This window comes from Maylandia zebra, linkage group LG8 (assembly GCF_041146795.1).
Source record: "Maylandia zebra isolate NMK-2024a linkage group LG8, Mzebra_GT3a, whole genome shotgun sequence".
In the NCBI taxonomy this organism is placed as follows: domain Eukaryota; kingdom Metazoa; phylum Chordata; class Actinopteri; order Cichliformes; family Cichlidae; genus Maylandia; species Maylandia zebra.
In genome coordinates, this window is record NC_135174.1 from 18,384,277 (window position 1) to 18,406,284 (window position 22,008).

At 40.8% G+C, this 22,008-nt stretch overlaps 1 long non-coding RNA gene across 1 annotated transcript; it reads right to left on the bottom strand.

The window, feature by feature from the left end:
* Positions 1–1,874: 1,874 nt before the first annotated feature.
* Positions 1,875–20,617, bottom strand: LOC143419856 (uncharacterized). The gene is made up of 2 exons (XR_013099870.1): positions 20,463–20,617; positions 1,875–18,721 (listed from the first exon to the last, which is right to left on the bottom strand). It is a non-coding gene; the product is annotated as an uncharacterized LOC143419856 (long non-coding RNA).
* Positions 20,618–22,008: the final 1,391 nt, after the last annotated feature.

Consider the following 22,008-nt stretch of genomic DNA (forward strand, 5'->3'; position numbering starts at 1 on the left):
GTATTAGTGATCTATTTGTTGTAATCATCTATCCTTGCAGTTGTTTATTACACAAAATATGGTAAATGGCCTGTATTTATATAGCGCTTTACTAGTCCCTAGGGACCCCAAAGCGCTTTACATATCCAGTCATCCACCCATTCACACACACATTCACACATTCAAAATAAGTTATATTATCACACTTCTGGCCACATAGCGCTGATATTCACTGCACATGCCCATATTAACTTTTTCCAGCCAGGTGTTTTCCTTTTCCCATTCCTCCCTGTGCTTTTGCAGCCTATTTTTCTTTCTCTGAGCGAACAAACATTGCTGCTCTAATGCTGGGCTCACACTGTGCGATTTTTGGCCAATTTTGAGACGATTTCTGAGTCGTGCGACCGATTTGGTGATCAGACCGATTTTGGCCTTCATCGTGCGTCGTGTAGTATACGTGGGGTAACGAGAAGCGATTAACACTTCACGACCAGCTCCCGATCATCAATCGCTCGTGAGGGTGTCACCGCAGCCGCTCACACTGCGCACGCGCAAACACGTAAACGTCGGTGAAAAAGACGGAGCAGCACGGCTGTGCAGCGTGTGATCTGGACACAAGCCATGGAGGCACAACTTGTAGAACTTTGGAAAGCTCATCCGAGCCTTTTCGATGTGGCATCACAAAATTATCACGACCACAACAACCGTGAAAACAGTTGGATTTACATTGCTGCTTAATCACAGCTGCCTGATCAATGTTTTTCATTAGCAATTTAGCAAAGTTGATGGTGGTGGTGTGTCTGTGTGAGTGAAAGACAGAGAGGGAGAGAGCGACAGATTTTCTGTTATAACCTTCATTTTATGGACGCACAGTGTGAGCTCTCAGGTCGCATCAGAGCATCGGGCGGTATAGTGTGAGACCCTGCATCGTGACCTACCAACTTCTAACCCCTGCGAGTCAATCGTGCAGTTTGAAAATCGCACAGTGTCTGCCCAGCTTTAAGTGTACTGTCATCCGAGACTTGCACCGCAGTGTCGGCGTTTGTTTCCCTGTTGGCCATGCTTGTTGTTGTGGTCATCTGTTGTCTTCCGGTATTTTCTCTGTAAGCGACCTTTCCTCGACCAATGAGATAATCTGAATTGTCATACTCGAATTGTCATAAGTGTGCTGTCAGCTCATTGGTCACAAAGCAGGAGAGGGGCTGGGAATTATGTTTTCAAACAAAGCGTTAATTCCATTAACATTTATAGACTACTTTTGATTCTCACTGTATTACGGGACAAAGTGCGTCCCTTATTAGCTCAATACGGGACGTGTACTTTTGTTTCGAAATACGGGACGATTCCGTATTTTAAGGGACGGTTGGCAACCCTACCTAAAATCCATATCATGGTATACTTTGAAGCATGTGCGGTAACAATATATATCGCGATATAATATTTTCTTCACTGCAGCATTACCGAGAGTTGAAAAACTGTCTAAATTCTTTCATCTGTAATAAAATGATCAGTGTGGTTGCTCTACCAGATGTGACAATTACATTTAATATCCAGGCATCCATGAAAACAGAATTTACGAAATTTAACAGAGTTAGAAGTTAGCAGCAAGTTAGCTCGCTAGTTTCCACCTAAACATAATATAGCATGTTCTGACTGAGGGATTTCTGAAACAAATTAAGACGTACAGCTTTGCTATTACTTCCCAAATAAATGAAGACAGGAAAGTAAACAGCAGTGAAGTTTGTAGTGTTACTGAAGTTTGGCTAGCTGATATGTAATGATGCGCTACGTGACCGCTAGCGACACAGCTATGTTAGCATAATATAAACAGTGAAGCTGGAGGACAAAGTCGCTAGATGACGTCATTGCCTAATTTGCATAATTGGTCATGTAAGGCAAGGCAAGGCAAGTTTATTTGTATAGCACAATTCAACAACAAGGTGATTCAAAGTGCTTTACAGAGACATTAGAAACAAGAACAAATAAAAAGCATGATTTAAAATTGATTAAAACAAGCAAATAAACTAACTAATTAACAAACAAACAAACAAACAACAGTATATAAAATCAAAACAGATAAAATCAGAACAGTAGATAAAATCAGTAGTTAAATGTAAGTTTTGAAATTTAAGCTTAAAGTGTGGGTTTGGTGCTTTATTCAAATGCAGCTGAGAACAGGTGAGTCTTCAACCTGGATTTAAATAAACTGAGTGTTTCAGCTGATCTGAGGCTTTCTGGGAGTTTGTTCCAGATATAAGGAGCATAAAAGCTGAATGCAGCTTCTCCGTGTCTGGTTCTGACTCTGGGAACTGATAAAAGACCGGATCCAGATGACCTGAGGGATCTGGAAGGTTCATACTGGGTCAGGAGGTCATTGATGTATTTTGGTCCTAAACCATTCAGAGCTTTATAGGCCAGCATCAGAACTTTAAAGTCTATCCTCTGACGGACAGGCAGCCAGTGTAAGGACCTCAGAGCTGGACTGATGTGGTCCACTTTTTTGGTCTTAGTGAGGACTCGAGCAGCAGAGTTCTGAATGAGCTGTAGTTGTCTGACTGATTTTTTAGGTAGACCTGTAAAGATGCTGTTACAGTAATCAAGCCTACTAAAGATGAATGCATGGACTAGTTTTTCCAGGTCCTGTTGAGACATCAGATCTTTTATCCTTGATATATTCTTGAGGTGATAGTAAGCTGACTTTGTTATTGTCTTAATGTGTTTTTCTAAGTTTAGGTCTGCATCCATCACTACACCCAAATTTCTCGCCTGGTTTGTGGTTTTTAGATGTATAGATTGAAGTTCTCTGGTGACCTGTAATCGTTTTTCTTTGGCGCCAAAGACTATTACCTCAGTTTTGTTTTTGTTTAGCTGGAGAAAATTGTGGCACAACCAGTCATTGATTTCCTCAATGCATTTACCAAGAGCCTGTACAGGGCCTCGGTCTCCTGGTGACATTGTGATATATATTTGTGTGTCATCTGCATAGCTGTGATAGTTTATTTTGTTGTTGTTTATAATCTGTGCCAGTGGGAGCATGTAGATGTTAAACAGAAGGGGTCCCAAGATGGAACCTTGGGGAACTCCACATGTGATACTTGTCTGCTCAGATGTGAAGTTACCTATTGATAGGTTTGTAGCTTGTACCTATCCGCTGGAACGTTGAAGACAATATAATTACACTGCAAAGCAAGACACAAGCAGGCTGGTTTACTCATGCATGAGGGAGGTGTCTGGCTGGAGCCAAGTGTCGTCCCACCACTTGACCTCCGTCAGAGACTCTCAGCCAGGCTCCCCATAGCACTCCTTTTATTGTGGTTACATGAATATGCATAGGTTCATTAACATATGACGTCTACATACACACAAAGAGTACCTTGCCTGTGTGTGTGTGTGTGTGTGTGTGTGTGTGTGAGAGAAATCTGTGTGAGGTCAAGATGTGACCCTGTGAAGACTCCCCAAGGCTAGTGCCAGGACGTCTAAGTCCATCTAACAAAAGGCTCTTATACTTAAACAGATATACGTGTGCTTGCTATACCATAAATCAACAAGAAAAGAGAAACTCTCCTAGGGAGTATGTGATTTATACCAAGGACACTCTAGAAGAACGGATGCACTCCCTAACACACAGAGCTGTTACTTTAGGATGAAACATCCTTTCAATCCACCAATGATTATATACACTTCTAAGCATATATGAGTAAATATTTCTAAGCATAAATGACAATCAACAATACAAATCTAACATTTCCCCCCTTTTTGACCTTTATGCTTGAAAAGTTCCCAGTTATGAATACCTCATGTCTGACAGTTTCAATGCAAACATTGTTATATTCAGCATATGTCAAATCACCCTAAATTACTGAAAAAATACACAGTTTAACAAATGTATTAGCAGTTATCTCATTCCTCATTGATCTCATCTCATGGCAAACTGCATCCTACAAGCAAACAAAGAAATTGTTAATTTAATAGTGAAAATAAGAAAGTAACATTTTCAAAAACATCTCAGCTTGGTGGTGCTTCCTGCGGGTGTGCAAATCACATGTCTCTCTGCAGGGTGGTTTGAGCTCTGCAGGGCGTCATGAATGTCTCTTCCAGATGTTTCCATCATTGTCCATAGGACCAGAGTCCAAATGTATGTAGAATAAACATTCAAACATACCAGTTGGTTTTGTTGTTTGTCAACATGGGTCTCAGCTATTTCCAGAGCTGCAGACCTCTCAGCACTCTAGTTTTATGGCCTCCCATTACCTCACTTCAGGCCTTCGTCCTGTGAGGGGGATATTTATGACTCCTTCATTGTCCACGCTCTGCAGAGAAACACCTCTGTGAAAACGGTGCAGGGTTCAGTTGTCTTACTGCTGTTATGATCCCAGCAGCCTTCAGAGTGTCATCGTATGTACAGTATAGTGGCACCGCATTAGGTGATGTTCATAGGAAACTGCTGTCATCACCACCATAGCTTCTGGTTCCTGTGCTTTCACAGAATCATGATGTCATCCTCGAACTCCTTCTGCGCTGTCGATGGAGCTTAGCACGCTCCTCATCCCTCGAGTTTTCATGTTCCAACGCTGCTGAAGGTTTAAGGCAGAGCACGTCGTACACCTTAGTTGTCTTCCTCAGCGTCAATATTGAATCTTTCATTTTATTTAAAATCTCCTGGAAGCTCAGTAGCACAGCTCTCTGTGTCATGTCTGCTGTGCTGAAGATGATCTCTGATCCTCCTGAAGCCTCTCTCCTGGCCTCAGCTCCCATCTTGTGGACGATCCTCTCAGGCACTCCTTTTCGTCACGCATAGTCCTGATTTTGGGCCTGCTGGATCTGTCTCAAAACACTCAGCTTCTCCGCCTTCCTCCTGGTTCAGCTGATTCAGCCGTCACGCCTCGCACTTGGTTGCCTTAGAGTTGATCAGAGGCTGGAGGTTGAAGTGCGAGCTTACCCTACGGGGGCTCAATCAGCACTCCCCCCTCACCACTGAAACAACCAAGTGTGAGATTTCTCTATTGTGCTGTCTTGGGGGTGCTGGGGTTTCCTGGGACCTCGACCTCTTTGCAGTGGCTCCAAGGTCTGATCTCATGATGGGCCCCAACCAGCTTGACCTTTGACCTCAACCACTGCCTGGGCTATGCCTGGAATGTTTCTTGCTTCTCACTGCTGCACCTGTATTTCAGAAAAACTTCTATTTGGAGAGCATGTCAACAATCATCAAACCACATTCTTTAGTTCAGTGAACTTCACTTATAGGCCATCAAAGCCTCATCTGAACATGGATGCACCACTTGCATAGGTTTAATACTTGTAAATAAACGGCTAATCACACAAATCACTGCAACAATAATAGTAAACATTGTTTAATGTTAATTCTGGACCCCACCTCTTGACGCATGGACACTCTCATGCGTCAACTCACCAAACCTGGATCCCTGTCTTAAAAACTGGCTCCACCAGGAGCCTGCATACACAAGATCTGGAAATAAAATCAAACTTCACACGTATAAACAATTATATCAAAAGAGTAATAAGCATTCAGCACGGGCAAGACAAGTGTCATGTGCAGGTTTTCTCAAATCATTAAATCACTATTATTACCATAATTCGCCTCAAACATGGATCATCCCATGTGCTCAGTTAACATTAATGTAATCGGTGACTTCTCTTAAGCAAAGTCACTCCACTCACATATTATTATTATGGGCTCAAAGTGGCCAGCAAAGAGCCCATAATAAACTATTCCATAAATACCGTAATCTCTTATTTGTTTTACTCATGTCACTTGCCCGTTTCAGCTGAATCTTCCACAGCATTCTCAAAGAAACAAACATTAGCAATACACATTGACTGTGGTCAGATGGAGGTCAGACACAGGTCAACAGGTTCCAGAGGTGCCATAAAAACACCATAAAATCAACCATCAAAGTAACGTCACATTTTCCCAAAACACAGTGTAACAGCATCACCACTCATAACCTGTAAACACAGTTTTCCTCACACATAAACCCAAAAATCCTGTAGTAGGAAAAACATCAACCAGGTGTCCTGGTATAAATCATGTGAGCAAACCACATGAAGAACTGTAATGCTCGCTGAATCCTTTTTTTTAGGCTGGGACATAATTGTCCCAAATAAGTGGCTTTCTCGATCGGTCGTATAGCACTTTCAATTCCCGACGTGCAGATCTGCTTAAAGAAAAGAAATAAACAAACAAAATCAGTGCCTGTTCAAAAGATAAAAAATGAAAAATAACAAATTATCAAACCAAACTTTCAGTGCACTGTGAAAGTATCAAATAAAAAGGCCTTGTTAAGTCATGACACAAGCTCCTCATCAACTTCACAACAGGAGAAGAATCATCAGCTAGATTCACTCCAAACCAACCATCAGCTGCACAACACACAACAGTCTAATGTCTTATTAACTTATGAGTTTAATCACCAGGTCTGTGCTCTTCACTCATTTAGGCCACAGATCTATTTTATTCAATTTTCCTTTTTCCCTTCATCATAAAACATGTGACATGCTGTCATGCACTTCACAAAAGACGTTTGTTCTGACGTATTCAGAGTTGTATATCTAGATACAGAATTCACTCGCACATCAAAGCAGGAAACTCAGTGTTTTAGAGTTTCCACTCAAACACATCTCATTCACTCGTGCTAGAATTCAGTCACCTTTCATTAATCTAAAACCGATCAACTAATTTGCATATCAGCCATTAACCCACTAAGTTGACAGGACAACAGGAAAGCATGTTCAAAATAGTATCACAAAAGACAATTTCCCTCATACAGTAAATTACTTGCTGCATCAATCAAGCAGGAAGCTTCTCCCAATTTACCATTTTAACACTAAATTTATTGCCTGATCACTGATTTATCAAACCAGGATTTTTTTTTTTTTCCCCACAAAGGTTAAATTGTTGTCCTGCAACTTGGAGAGTCAATTTTTTTAGGATAAATTCAGTATTTGATAACAAGTGTCTGCTAAATTGACACTATTTTAACACTGATGAAAGATAACAAACTAATTTTCATTGCAGGTTTGTGTAATTAGACAGGTCTAATGCATGTCTGTGGAGCTGCATATCCAGCAGAGCATGTTCTTAAAGCTGCCTTTCCTACACACTTCTCTGCTATTATTTGATCATTTCTTAACTAATGTGCTATGAGTCTTCATGAGTCATTTTGTGTTTGGAATTGTTAGTAAAGTTAATTCATGTTCTGCTTGTTTGTGTGATTTTGTATGTTTCTATTTGTTTCAGACTCCTTCACAATTTTCCAACTTAAGCAGTCAGTTTTCTTTTCCCCAGATTTGCTAACCCAAATTTTGATTTCCCACATTTAATAACAGCATTCCTCTGTGTTTCCACTTACTCTCACTCTGTTGTCCTCTCCCACTTGCAACAGTCCCCAGCCGGCAGTTCTCCTTCAGCTTTGTCCTGTGTTCCACTGTCTCTTCTTGCCATTTTACTCCACAGGTGGCAAATGTCAAACTCCAACAGTCTCCTCAGTTCTCCTCGAAAGTTTTCTTCACATGCATAGTGAAGTTGCAGCTTGTTGTAAACACAGTGCCATTCATCCGATCAGTCAGGATGATGGGTTTGCTCTTCTCTGATGCTGTTTGTCCACATTGCTGCTGCTTGCTGAGACTTTTTGCTCAGGACTTGATGCTGTCTCTTTATCTGCCATGTTATTGCTTTGGAGCTGCATTCTTCAGGGAGGAGTGAGCTTGCTTGTGAGTTTGTGAGGTTGAGAAACACATTGCGCTGTATATAAGTCAGCCAGAACTTGGCCTGCATGTTTCCAATGATGTTTAACTATAAATTTCTTCCGTCCGACCGCTGCATGTGGAAAATTGATACAGGTCTGCTTTTCACCTGAAAGTGACAAACTAAGACATGTTCATTATCATCACTGCTTAATCAACACACATCTCTCTCTCTCTCTCTCTCTGTCCGTGTTTGTGTGAACAATCCTTTCTTAAAGCAGAAAATGACATTGTAGTTGTTTTTTGGCTGATCAACACAAAACCTTTTTCCTATGATTATTTTTCTTCATCTACAATGTAATTTGTCTCTTTTTCACTCTTTTTTTTTCCCTTTACAATAGCTTGTGATCCGCAAAATCACTGCTCTCACTCACAATCAAAGGCAATTACTTTTGCACAGTGCACAAAAACACTGTGATGTCAGACACATTCACACTCACTTTTTCATCTGCATAAATAAATCATATGGCTGGAGATATGTGCCATGGTGATCCATAGGCATGATCACCAGTTTATTTAATTATTTTTAATCCAACAAAACAAATAAACAAAAACATGATGCTGATGCTACACACACACTAGTCAAGGTGCAGAAAAACTGCTCATGGAAACGCTGCACACTCTCTGTTTCCCCTCTCTTTGAGTAGTTCTCAGACAGCTCTTGATCTGATAATGTGTAGCTTGCTCATCAGCTAAAAAAACAAAAACAAAACTGCAACGCGACATCACACAGTAGTTGCAGCATATTAGTTGTTTTCACAGATGTGCTCTATATCTCAACAATGGCTCATAATAAGACGACAGTCTTCCACACAGGTCAAGTGCCTCTATGCACTTCATGAGTTTAAATATTTACCTATATCACTTCACCTCACATGTCATTGTACTGAATTTGAGCAACCACAAGCTTAATGTAGGTTACTTTTAACAACTATCCACCTCAATGGTTTGGCACACAGGCTGTTGTCGAACAGGGCAAGCTAAAGAGTTAACATTTTGTGTCAGCAAGGGGTGGGGGAAAAGCCACCCACCAGAGCACAGCTGCTGATGTGGGCTGGCCTTTTCCACACACTCCTGGCTGCTTAGGAGACCATGATAACAACAACAGTCGGTGTCGCAGACCACGTGTTCTACTCCGCACACACTCACACAACAACAACAACAACAACAAATATCCTCACTCACAACCAACAAAAATTAGGCCTATTGTCTCAACGCAGTCTCACACAGTGACCACGTGCTCTGCCGCACACAGTGGCAAAGACTTACATAGCAGTGATCACGCGCTTTATCGCACACAGTGATAAAGACTTTCAACGCAACCTCACACAGGGGATGCGTGCTTTGCTGCACACAGCGGCAAAGACTTACAACGCAACCTCACACAGTGACCGCGTGCTTTGCTGCACACAGCGGCAAAGACTTAAACTTACTCGGTGTTGCTTAGCGTGTAATGTAGCCTCGAATCCCGCCGATCGTCATTCATCGAGGAGAAAGGACAGACAGCGAATCCACAGGAACTTCCTGGCTGACGTCAGTCTTTCAGCGTGCCTCTCCCCCCCCCTCGGTGAATGCGATCCCAGGGATCCGGCATCGAAGGACCAATTAATGATAGGTTTGTAGCTTGTACCTATCCGCTGGAACGTTGAAGACAATATAATTACACTGCAAAGCAAGACACAAGCAGGCTGGTTTACTCATGCATGAGGGAGGTGTCTGGCTGGAGCCAAGTGTCGTCCCACCACTTGACCTCCGTCAGAGACTCTCAGCCAGGCTCCCCATAGCACTCCTTTTATTGTGGTTACATGAATATGCATAGGTTCATTAACATATGACGTCTACATACACACAAAGAGTACCTTGCCTGTGTGTGTGTGTGTGTGTGTGTGTGTGTGTGAGAGAAATCTGTGTGAGGTCAAGATGTGACCCTGTGAAGACTCCCCAAGGCTAGTGCCAGGACGTCTAAGTCCATCTAACAAAAGGCTCTTATACTTAAACAGATATACGTGTGCTTGCTATACCATAAATTAACAAGAAAAGAGAAACTCTCCTAGGGAGTATGTGATTTATACCAAGGACACTCTAGAAGAACGGATGCACTCCCTAACACACAGAGCTGTTACTTTAGGATGAAACATCCTTTCAATCCACCAATGATTATATACACTTCTAAGCATATATGAGTAAATATTTCTAAGCATAAATGACAATCAACAATACAAATCTAACACCTATTGATACAAAGTATTTCCTGTTTTCTAAGTATGTTTTGAACCAGTTTAGTACAGTTCCTGAAAGACCTGTCCAGTTCTCCAGTCGTTTGAGTAATATGTTGTGGTCAACTGTATCAAATGCTGCACTGAGATCCAGTAAAACTAGGACTGACATTTTTCCACTGTCTGTATTCAGACATATGTCATTAAACACTTTGGTCAGAGCGGTTTCAGTGCTGTGGTTCTGTCTAAAACCTGACTGGAAGGCATCGTAGCAATTATTCTGTTTTAAGAAGTAACTGAGCTGTTGAGAAACTGCTTTTTCAATGATCTTACTTAAAAACGGGAGATTTGAGATCGGCCTGTAGTTGTTCATTTGTGTCTTGTCAAGATTGTCCTTTTTCAGTATAGGTTTGATTACAGCAGTTTTTAGTGATTCTGGAAACACACCTGATAATAAAGAAAAGTTGACGATCTGTAACAGATCTGACTCTAAAGTCTTTGAGACCTTTTTGAAAAAACTTGTTGGCAGGACATCTAAACAGCAGGAGGAGGAGTTCAGTTTACCTAAGATGTCCTCCAGGTCTTTGCTGTTAATAGGTTGAAACTGTTTCATGGTGTTTAAACAGTTTTTTGGTGGACACAGTACATATCCTGGATCTGCTGTTGATGTACCAATTGCTTGTCTAATTTTTTGGATTTTTTCAGTGAAGAATTTGGCAAAGTCATTGCAGGCCATGGTCGAATGAAGTTCAGCTGCCACTGACACAGGAGGGTTTGTTAGCCTGTCAACTGTAGAAAATAAGACCCGAGCATTATGGCTGTTTTTAGTGATGATGTCAGAGAAGTAGGACCTCCTTGCATTCCTCAGTTGTAAATTATAATTGTGAAGTTTCTCTTTATAAATGTCATAATGAACCTGGAGGTTTGTTTTTCTCCATCTGCGCTCAGCTTTCCTACACTCTCTTTTTTCATTTTTCACTAGTGTGGAGTTTCTCCATGGAGACTTTTTCCTTCCAGAGATAACCTTCACCTTAATGGGAGCAATAGTGTCCATTACATTTAACATTTTTGCATTAAAGCTATTGACGAGCTCATTGACTGACCCTCTGGACAGGTCAGGTGTTAATGGGAAGACCTGGTTAAAAATTGCACTACTGTGTTCAGTTATACACCGTTTTGTGATCACTGTTGTTGATATATTTGTGTGAGCTGAGATTTTACTTTCAAAGAAAACACAGTAATGATCAGACAGGCCCACATCAGACACAGTAACCTTTGAAATGCTCAGGCCTTTGGAGATCAGTAGGTCAAGAGTGTGTCCTCTATTATGTGTGGCCTCTGTTACATGCTGAGTCAGCCCAAAGTTGCCCAGAGTGTTACTCAGGTCTTTAGTCCCTTTGTCCTGAGGGTTGTCCACATGAATGTTAAAATCCCCAGCAATAATTACACAGTCAAAATCAACACAGATCACAGACAGCAGTTCACTGAGGTCATTAAAAAAGTCTGTGCAGTATTTGGGAGGCCTGTAAACATTAAGAAACACAACTTTGGATGGGGCCTTCAGCTGTAAAGCCACATATTCAAAAGACTGAAAACTTCCAGGAGATAGCTGCTTACATTGAAATGATTCATTAAATAAGACAGCGACCCCCCCTCCTCTCCTGCTCGCCCTGACCTCACTGATAAAACTGTAGTTAGGAGGGGTCGTCTCGATGAGAACAGCTCCACTGTTACTTTGGTCCAACCAAGTTTCAGTTAAAAACATAAAATCAAGGCTGTGCTCAGTGATTAAATCATTAATTAAAAATGTTTTCCCAGCTAGAGATCTAATGTTTAATAAAGCCAACTTAAGTGTTTTAGAGGTATTACTTGTCCCCTCGTGTTTGGGAGCAGTCTGTGGCACACAAGGTATGTTTACTATGTTTAAAGATCTTTTAGAGTGCAGCTCTCTGTGTTTTGACCAGGCCACATGTCTCCTGTCACCTAAAAGTACAGAAATTTTAAAACCTTCTAGTAAACAGGGTCCCAGCTTCTCCTGGGAAAAGTCATCACTGCCATAGTGATGACTTTATAATTAATTATAAAGGACCCTGTAGGAGAGAGAAATAACATCGCGAAAGAGACATAAAGTCAATAGAAACACCCTGAAAGCATTTAGTATATATTTAGAACCACAAATTTGATTTCTTTTAGCAATTATTGTTTTTGTTAATGTCACAATCCCAACCCCCCTCCTTTATCCAGACTTGTGACCTGGAAAACTGACCCGAAATAGACACTCTGGCAGAGTTACTTTTTTGTTTATGTGTCTGTGTGTGTCTTTTACAGAGTTTTAAACCTTGGGATCCACAAAAAAGCAAGAGTAAAAGACGAACACTTTTTAAACATAATGTTGTTAACAAACTACATTAATCAAAAATGGACATAGCAAGCATCACCAGACAGCTTCAGTCGAAATTGGATGTAGAAGATAGAGTTAAGGCTCTGCAAGGACATCCGATTTCTAAGTTAGCAATGTTTGGAATGGTGTATTTTAGTGCATTGATTTATTTTAAACAAAGAACAATATACTTCTACCGCTTCTCCCGACCTGCGTTATAGTCAGAGCGGGAGCAGCGGTTTCGCTCATGCGCAATTCTTTTGCAGTTTGGACCCGTAGGTGTAAAAAGCTCCTGCTCTGACAGCAGCTGGGGGCAACTGCTGCATTAGGACGGCCGCCTGTGAGTGCTTTGGCACGGGCGAGGTGCCCACGGCAGCTCCCGCTGCTTGTAAGAGCGATACGTGCTTCCACGTCAAAAACTCGTAATAACACCAGAAAAAAGTCACCAGATTTGTCGCTAGTCGCTTTTTAGAAAAAAAAAAAAGAAAGTCAATTAAGGCGTCTGAAAACTCGCTAGATATAGCGACAAAATCACTGTCGTTAAGTCCTCCGTTATTTATTTAGCTAAACAAGTCAATTAACACTGGCTTACAGCACCATAGAAATATATACAAAAATACAAGCCTCCGTTATTTATTTAGCTAATATGCTAGTAGCCAATGTGCTTTAAGCTAAGCTAACTCGGCTTCCCACAATCTTACATTTCTGAATAAAAACACTAAGAAGTTACCTTTAATACCTCCGACCAGTATAATTTCATTCCACGTTAACAGAGCTTTCTATGTGAGAGCAAGCCGTAAAACTTGAACACAAAAAGTAAATAATTAAAAAAGGGGAGTGTGTTGTTTGTTAATCGACGGTGAGACAGCGGGGGCGTAATCCCAAGGGCGGAAGCACCCCGGGTTTTTTCCTGTCTGGGTTGCCATTCCTCGAGAACAGCAGGTTAATATTAAGGTTAGCTTAATGGTTAATACTAACGTTCAGGGAGGTGAAGGTTCAAGACGTTTTGTGACTGAATGAATTTCAAAGAGTAAGCGTACTGTGACGTCACGGCACGTGTGCCTTAACGTCACACTGCTGTGAGGCTATAAATATGAGCTCGCGCCTTAGAACGCGAGCTCATATTTACCCCCAAGGTAAGGCACTCTACTACACCTAGTGTTGAAAACACATTTTAACAAAATTAACGCTGATTCTATAGTCTTCTAACAATCGTCTAAAGGTTAGAGCATATAGTTTATCTCTACTGAACCCTATCTCCTCTGTTTACAAATATGTGGCGCTCAGTGTTCAGTCGTACAAATTCTTCAGATACTGACGGCTTTGAGGTGCTTGACGAATGTTATTTGGACCCTGATGGGTTCTTACTGATACCTAATTCCAGAGATGAACAATCACACCCCTCTGAAACATCTGAGATTCCTACAACTAGTGTTTCTGTAAACACTGATGAAAATGCACACACCTCTGAAACAGATCAGGTTCCTACAACCAGTCTTTCTACAAACAACTATGAACCTGAAGAGTCTCCCACCACTGAAAGTTACAACAGCACTGACTTATTCAGTGCCGTCCTTCCTGATCCTTCAGATAACGGACCTGAAGATAATGAACAAAATGTTGTCCCAGGCAGTCTTCAAACAGAGGAAGAAGAAACTATTTCTTTTGGAGTTCAAACAAATGTTCCAAATCTTTATTCCTCTTGTAGAGTTCCAGATGTGCCTGTGGGCCTTAGAGAAGCTTTTATCACCTCCTTAATATTGGTCGAGCACCATTTGCCCCATTTCCTTCACCCACTAGAGAAACTGAATGTTTACCCACCTTTAAAACAGATGAGACTCCTACAACCAGTGTTTATATGAACAACACTGAAGATGACGAGTTTCCAGCTAGTGATAGTTATAGCACTAACTTATTCAATGGTGACATTCCTGAATCTTCCGATATTAATGGATCTGAAGATGTTGTACCAGACAGTGTCCAAAGAGAGCAAGAAGAAGCTAGTTTTTCCCAACTTCAAACATCTCTTTCAGCTCTTTTTTCTGTTATTACAGCTCCAGTTGACTCTGTGGGCCAAGCAACATTTTATGTCACCAGGCAACTCGTTAATTTTGGTCAAGCAATATTTGCCTTAATCACTAGTGAAACTGAACGTTCACCCACTTTTGAAACAACTGAGGTTGCTACAACGAATGTTTCTCTAATTAATTTTGAACGTGACGAGTCTTTGAGTAATGAGATTTACAGCATTGCTCCAGCTGTGTCTGTGGGCCGAAGAATACATTTTGTCAGCAGGCACGTCCTTAATAATGGTCCAGTGCCTTTTACCTTACCCACCTCTGAAATAACTGAGGTTCCTACAACAAGTGTTTCCATAAACAACTGTGGACATGAAGTGTCTCCCAACAATGAAAGTTACAGCATTGATGTATTCAATGTTGGCCTTCCTGACTCTTCAGATAGCAGATCTGAAGACAATGAACAAAATGTTGCCCAAGGAACTCTTCAAGGACAGGACGAAGAAACTATTGTTTCCAGAGTTTACACAAACCTTTCAGGTTTTTATTCCTTCATTAGAATGCCAATTGTGTCTGTGGCCCGAAGAATATTTTTTGTGAACAGGCACATCTTTAATATTTTTCGAGTGCCTTTTACCTCACCCACCAATGTTGGCCTTCCTGACTCTTCAGATAACAGATCTGAAGAGAATGAACAAAATATTGTCCAAAGAAGTCGTCAAAGAGAGGATGAAGAAACTGTTCTTTCCAGAGTTCACAGAAATCTTTCAGCCTTTTATCCCTTTATTAGAGCTCTAGTTGTGTCTGTGGGCCAAGGAGCAATTTTTCCCATCAGGCACATCCTTAATATTTGTCTAGCACCATTTACCTTATTGAACAATCTGTTCACAGCAATTGTTCAATATGTGTTTTCCCTTGCCCAGACAGGAATTTCAGCCCTGAATCAAACAATCAGAAGACTTTTAAGTCCAATTTGTATAATAGGTACAGTAATATGTGTGATTTTTGTAATTGTAATTTTTACTTTTATACCATTTATCATACACTACATCGTAAATCACTAACTTAACAAACAAACAGCACATGCTGTTGCATCATTTTTCTCTTAAAATTCAGTTTCCTTAGCATAAAATTACATCACAATTATGCCCCCAGCCAGTCACAGCAGAAGGCTGCCCCTCCCTGAGTCTGGTTCTGCTGAAGGTTTCTTCCTCTTAAAAGGGAGTTTTTCCTTCCCACCGTCGCCTTAGTGCTTGCTCATAGGGGATCGTTTGATTGCTGGGGTTTTCTCTCTAATACTGTGGGGTTTTAACCTTACAGTACAAAGAGCTTTAAAGTGCCTGTTCTAACACAGCATTATTAAATAGACTTTAAATGGCTTCAACTGAAAAAACATTACTTAATAAAAAAAATAAATCAATAAATAATGGTGTGTGTTTGTTTCATTTTCTATACCAGGGTAACTGCTAAAACTTAGTGGGTTATAATTTATGTAGCTTTTAACAGATTATTGTTGTTTCAAATGTGACTGTGCTGAGTGGCCGTGGCACTGTGCGCACTTAAGTAATATTGGTGATTGGAAGCCAGTGTTTTAGTCTTCTCCTTTTTTTCCTGATTAGTTTATTTTATACTTTATTTTTAAGTCTTGGATCTATTTTTATGGGTCGCTCTGGTTTTAAAAACAAATTTAAAGCTCTTACTGGTCATTAACACAAATGCAGCGTTTACCTGTACAGGGATTGACCACTAGAGGTCCTTTTACTCAAGGTTTACATTCATCAGCAACTTCCTTGACAAATGCTAAATGCTGATCAGATTAAATAGGATTATCAAGGGACAATACATTTTGTTCTTAATATCATATTATTTCATCTATCATGTCTTTTCTATGATTCATATTTTATTGATGAGACCATCGAAAGCGAGGTAGCAAATACTCAAAGATTAACTAGTCAGGACGTGATTTCTACATTTCTACAGTTTTTTTTACACGGTGGTCTTTGGCATGTTATCTTATTTTTGGTGAATAAAACAAAACCACCAGTGAAAATTGTTTTAGATTTAGTAAATTGTAAGTAAATTTTAACTCATGCAGTTGTAACCCCTTTAAACAATCGTTCGTGTCCTGCAGGAAATGGAATACCAAATGAACTGACTAAAGGGGGTGCCTGTAAAAATTCCTAAGGTTCTTCTGCCCACTGGTGCTGCTGCAGCTGATTTCTATCAACAAGAGGTGGGATCACCTGCAAAGAGACTGCGATTTTTGGTTTGGGGCCTTTACCCTCTGAAGAAGCCAAACAGTGGACTGAAACTGTTTGGGTCTCATTTTGATTTGTGGTCACTGTACCAAAAATGTGGTTCATCATAATTATGGAACATTTAAAGATGCAGTTATATTTCTTATTGACATCACCAGAAATTGTGTGTGACTTCTTATGGTGGTGTTCAATAAAGAAGTATAATTATTTTTAAGAATAACAAAAAGCCATTTACTATAGAGTAAAGGGTGAAAGCTGCTTCTATTTAGAACAGTTACAATATTTTGTTTGATTTGATTTCTTGCAATAAACAGAGACAATTTGCAATTCTCTAATTCTTTGTAACAGGTCCTTTGTAAAGAATTCAGCTTTTGTGTAAACACCCAAGTTCACCAGATATCTGGGAAACAATGCAACAATTTATTTTAATAATTCTATAATGAAGTGTTAAATTGCAGTTAGAAGCTACTGCTCCAAACCTCGTAATAAACATCAAACAGGATTAAAACCTCAGGACAACAAAGAAAACAAGATGACATAGAAGTGACCCCCATTCTATACGATGTGCCATAAAACTAAACACTGTGTTTGTATGTTTGTGTGCGTGCGAGCACGCGAGTGCCTGCGTACCTGTGTGTAAGTGCATGTGTATATATGTTTATGTACCTGTGTGTACGTGACTTCCTGTGGGTCATAAAAGTCCATCTCCCTTTCAAGCCAAAGTTATCCAGTTACAAACATTTAGGTCCCCACCCAGGTATCCCCTGGGGAATTTCCACTCAGCTTTAGCTTCTCTTTGTCCTGTTTTCACAGCTCAAGGTGGGGAGGGTCTCTTACAAGTTTACTCCTAAGTTTATGTCACATTTAGGCCTATATTACATCCAGGGCAGTGTCAGTGTCTCTACTATACTTCTACATCCTATCTAGCACATTTCTAAAACCTAAAATAAGCTACAAATATCTTCAAGTTCCTCTTTCTCTGTAGGATAACCAAATCAATTAAACCAAGTGCTGTGGTGGTGATATGAAATTCAACCTTTGCAGCCTCTGTAGCTTTCTAGTAACATGTCACGGGGTGGAAAGGGACAAGTTATCTAAGTTTTTCTACTATGCATGTTTTAGTTACCGTCAAATTGTCCTGGAGAGACTCCGCCCTTTCCCCCCATCTTTACTAATTGGACACACCTGAGAGGGAAGGCAAGGTAATTTACAGAGTGCTCAATGACACATAAGAGTGTTGGAGTTGGCGTTCGAGAGGGGACATGACCAGCGACTGGGGACGCGCCACCACGAGCGACTAGGGACGCGCAGCGAGCAGTCAGACGGCAATAACGACAAGAGCCAGCTTGTGCACTGCGGGAGAGCAGAAGCAGTGAGACAGCTGGTGCCGATTGCAGTTTTAAAGAAGCGGCGGGCGGAGTTGAGAGCTCTGCCCACCCGGGGTAAGTCTTTGACTTATCCCTTTTTATAAAGTAAAACTGTCGAAAGGAATATTGACTGCCGCTCCCTCTCTTCCTTCAGTGCACCGGGACGTGGAATGCGGGGAGGAAGGCGAGGACTCCACTGGGTTTCCCTCTTTTACTACTACGCTGGATTTCTTAGTTTTTTGTGACTTTTATGCCGTGGTGGATCCCACTGGACTTTTAATGTTGTGTTTTATTGATTTTTATTGTGTTATCCCTTGGCCAAGGTTGTTTTAATTCATTTTACATTTTTAACTATTTAAATATAATAAAATATATTTTTAATCTTACAGTTTAAATTATGTGCTTTCCCTTGGCGGCTCCACTGCTCTGCCCGTTTTGAGAAAGGTTTCCTTCCTTTTAAAAACACAAAACATCTTGGAAATAAAATCAGCCTTTCCGCTCCGTTACAAACACATTTGCCTTTTCCTTTTCAAACAATTTTACATGAGTTACACATTATGTCTCTTCAAAGAGAGTCAGAACAGCATGGAGACCCTTAACCTCGTGTACCTTACAATCAAATTCTTCTCTGCATTTAAAACCATGATCTGCAGTTAGCAGCCACACTGCTCCACACATCCAACATCAGCATCCGACTAGAGACTTGCAACATGTGGAAAACTGGGCTTCTCCATAAGAGCTAGAAGGTTGAAAAAATAAAAGAAGAAAAATATATTAGTTACTTCAACTGTAAACTAAGAAATTTAACTAAAGACAAACTTTTGAACTTGCTGTAACATTTGCAAATGAGGCAGATGAAGGCATCCTTTACAGAATGTGTGTGCGGTCTTTGCAGTTTCAGATTTACGGTCAAAGTGATGTCTTGGAGGTAGGGCTGGGCGATATGGCCTAAAATCCATATCATGGTATACTTTGAAGCATGTGCGGTAACAATATATATCGCGATATATTATTTTCTTCACTGCAGCATTACCGAGAGTTGAAAAACTGTCTAAATTCTTTCATCTGTAATAAAATGATCAGTGTGGTTGCTCTACCAGATGTGACAATTACATTTAATATCCAGGCATCCATGAAAACAGAATTTACGAAATTTAACAGAGTTAGAAGTTAGCAGCAAGTAAGCTCGCTAGTTTCCACCTAAACATAATATAGCATGTTCTGACTGAGGGATTTCTGAAACAAATTAAGACGTACAGCTTTGCTATTACTTCCCAAATAAATGAAGACAGGAAAGTAAACAGCAGTGAAGTTTGTAGGGTTACTGAAGTTTGGCTAGCTGGTATATAATGACGCGCTACGCGACACAGCTATGTTAGCATAATATAAACAGTGAAGCTGGAGGACAAAGTCGCTAGATGACGTCATTGCCTAATTTGCATAATTGGTCATGTAATTATAAAGGACCCTGTAGGAGAGAGAAATAACATCGTGAAAGAGACATAAAGTCAATAGAAACACCCTGAAAGCATTTAGTATATATTTAGAACCACAAATTTGATTTCTTTTAGCAATTATTGTTTTTGTTAATGTCACAATCCCAACCCTCCTCCTTTATCCGGACTTGTGACCTGGAAAACTGACCCGAAATAGGCACTCTGGCAGAGTTACTTTTTTGTTTATGTGTCTGTGTGTGTCTTTTACAGAGTTTTAAACCTTGGGATCCACAAAAAAGCAAGAGTAAAAGACGAACATTTTTATCCATAATGTTGTTAACAAACTACATTAATCAAAAATGGACATAGCAAGCATCACCAGACAGCTTCAGTCGAAATTGGATGTAGAAGATAGAGTTAAGGCTCTGCAAGGACATCTGATTTCTAAGTTAGCAATGTTTGGAATGGTGTATTTTAGTGCATTGATTTATTTTAAACAAAGAACAATATACTTCTACCGCTTCTCCCGACCTGCGTTATAGTCAGAGCGGGAGCAGCGGTTTCGCTCATGCGCAATTCTTTTGCAGTTTGGACCCGTAGGTGTAAAAAGCTCCTGCTCTGACAGCAGCTGGGGGCAACTGCTGCATTAGGACGGCCGCCTGTGAGTGCTTTGGCACGGGCGAGGTGCCCACGGCAGCTCCCGCTGCTTGTAAGAGCGATACGTGCTTCCACGTCAAAAACTCGTAATAACACCAGAAAAAAGTCACCAGATTTGTTGTTAGTCGCTTTTTAGAAAAAAAAAAAAAAGTCAATTAAGGCGTCTGAAAACTCGCTAGATATAGCGACAAAATCACTGCCGTTAAGTCCTCCGTTATTTATTTAGCTAAACAAGTCAATTAACACTGGCTTACAGCACCATAGAAATATATACAAAAATACAAGCCTCCGTTATTTATTTAGCTAATATGCTAGTAGCCAATGTGCTTTAAGCTAACTCGGCTTCCCACAATCTTACATTTCTGAATAAAAACACTAAGAAGTTACCTTTAATACCTCCGACCAGTATAATTTCATTCCACGTTAACAGAGCTTTCTACGTGAGAGCAAGCCGTAAAACTTGAACACAAAAAGTAAATAATTAAAAAAGGTGAGTGTGTTGTTTGTTAATCGACGGTGAGACAGCGGGGGCGTAATCCCAAGGGCGGAAGCACCCCGGGTTTTTTCCTGTCTGGGTTGCCATTCCTCGAGAACAGCAGGTTAATATTAAGGTTAGCTTAATGGTTAATACTAACGTTCAGGGAGGTGAAGGTTCAAGACGTTTTGTGACCGAATGAATTTCAAAGAGTAAGCCCTTTTGTAGCGGCGGATGTGTAAAGCTGGCCCACATTCACGTAATGTAACGTTTGTGCTTTTATTCTGGTAACTTCCTGTGTGACCGGAAGTGAATGATGTAACGGTAAAAATTGGATGTACAAAAAAGACGGAAGAAAACGGAAAACTAATACTAACGGAGAAAAGGGAGAGAAGATTATGGTTAAATTGTACGAAGACAAATGGTTCTAGCTACAGTCGACAGGGGAACAAGGTTTGTAATGTATAAGATTTAATTTGAGCAATCTGAAATGTATAATATGTATTATATAGTTTAATAGATAACGGTTAGACCAGCGTAATGAGCGGTTAAGATGCTGTACATGAATAATATGGTAATTGTTTCATTTGTTTGTCTAGCTCTTACGTTGGTTCGTTGTCTGATACACGGCAAGGAATAATAAAGGTCATTCAACAACCATCAGTTCTGGCCTTCTCAGTTCGACTGGATGCTACACCTTTGGAGGTGGGGTGCCCCCGGCCTCTCGGCCTGGGGCTCGGTCACTCAGGCACAGCTGGGGGCCGGCGGAGCTCACGGGCGCGTCACTGCAACCCCCCCTGACTTCTGCTCCGCGGCTGCTGGGCGAGCCCTCATCTGGGACTCTCCTCAGCTCCTACTGGAACAGTGGCGCGGCTGCCCCTCTGTTGGTCTTCCATGGTCTCTTGTGTTCTGGGGGCCTCTGGATGTCTGGAGTTTTGATCTCCTCCATACCCGCTTCACACCCTGGAGGACGGGGCTGTGGCCCCCCCACACTCCCTAGCAGATCATTACATGGAGAAACCTTTGGAATGCAAGCATGCTGATCCACACAGGTATGCACACATGGGTATTCACAGACGCGGACTAAAGCTTTCTTGGCTGCTGCCTCAAAGCACACTGTGCGCTGTCTATCTTGCGTGCTGCACAATATCGTTTATTATTTAGTAAATATTGATATCTATGACTAGCTAGTTTATTGTGATGGTGCTTTGTTTTCTCTATTATTATGTTACTCTTTGTTGTTTGCTGTCTCCTCTGTTTGTTTTTTTTGTTTGTTTGTTTTTTTTTTCTCCATACAGGTGACCCAGGAGTTCTTTTTTTTTTTTTTTTCTCTCTCTTCCCCCCCCTTCTCACCGTCTCTTCTCCCCTTTGGTTTTCTTTCTTTCTCTCCCCCTCTTTCTCTCATTCATTCCCCCTGTCCTATTTATTAAAAAAAAAAAAAAAAATGACAAAGGATGA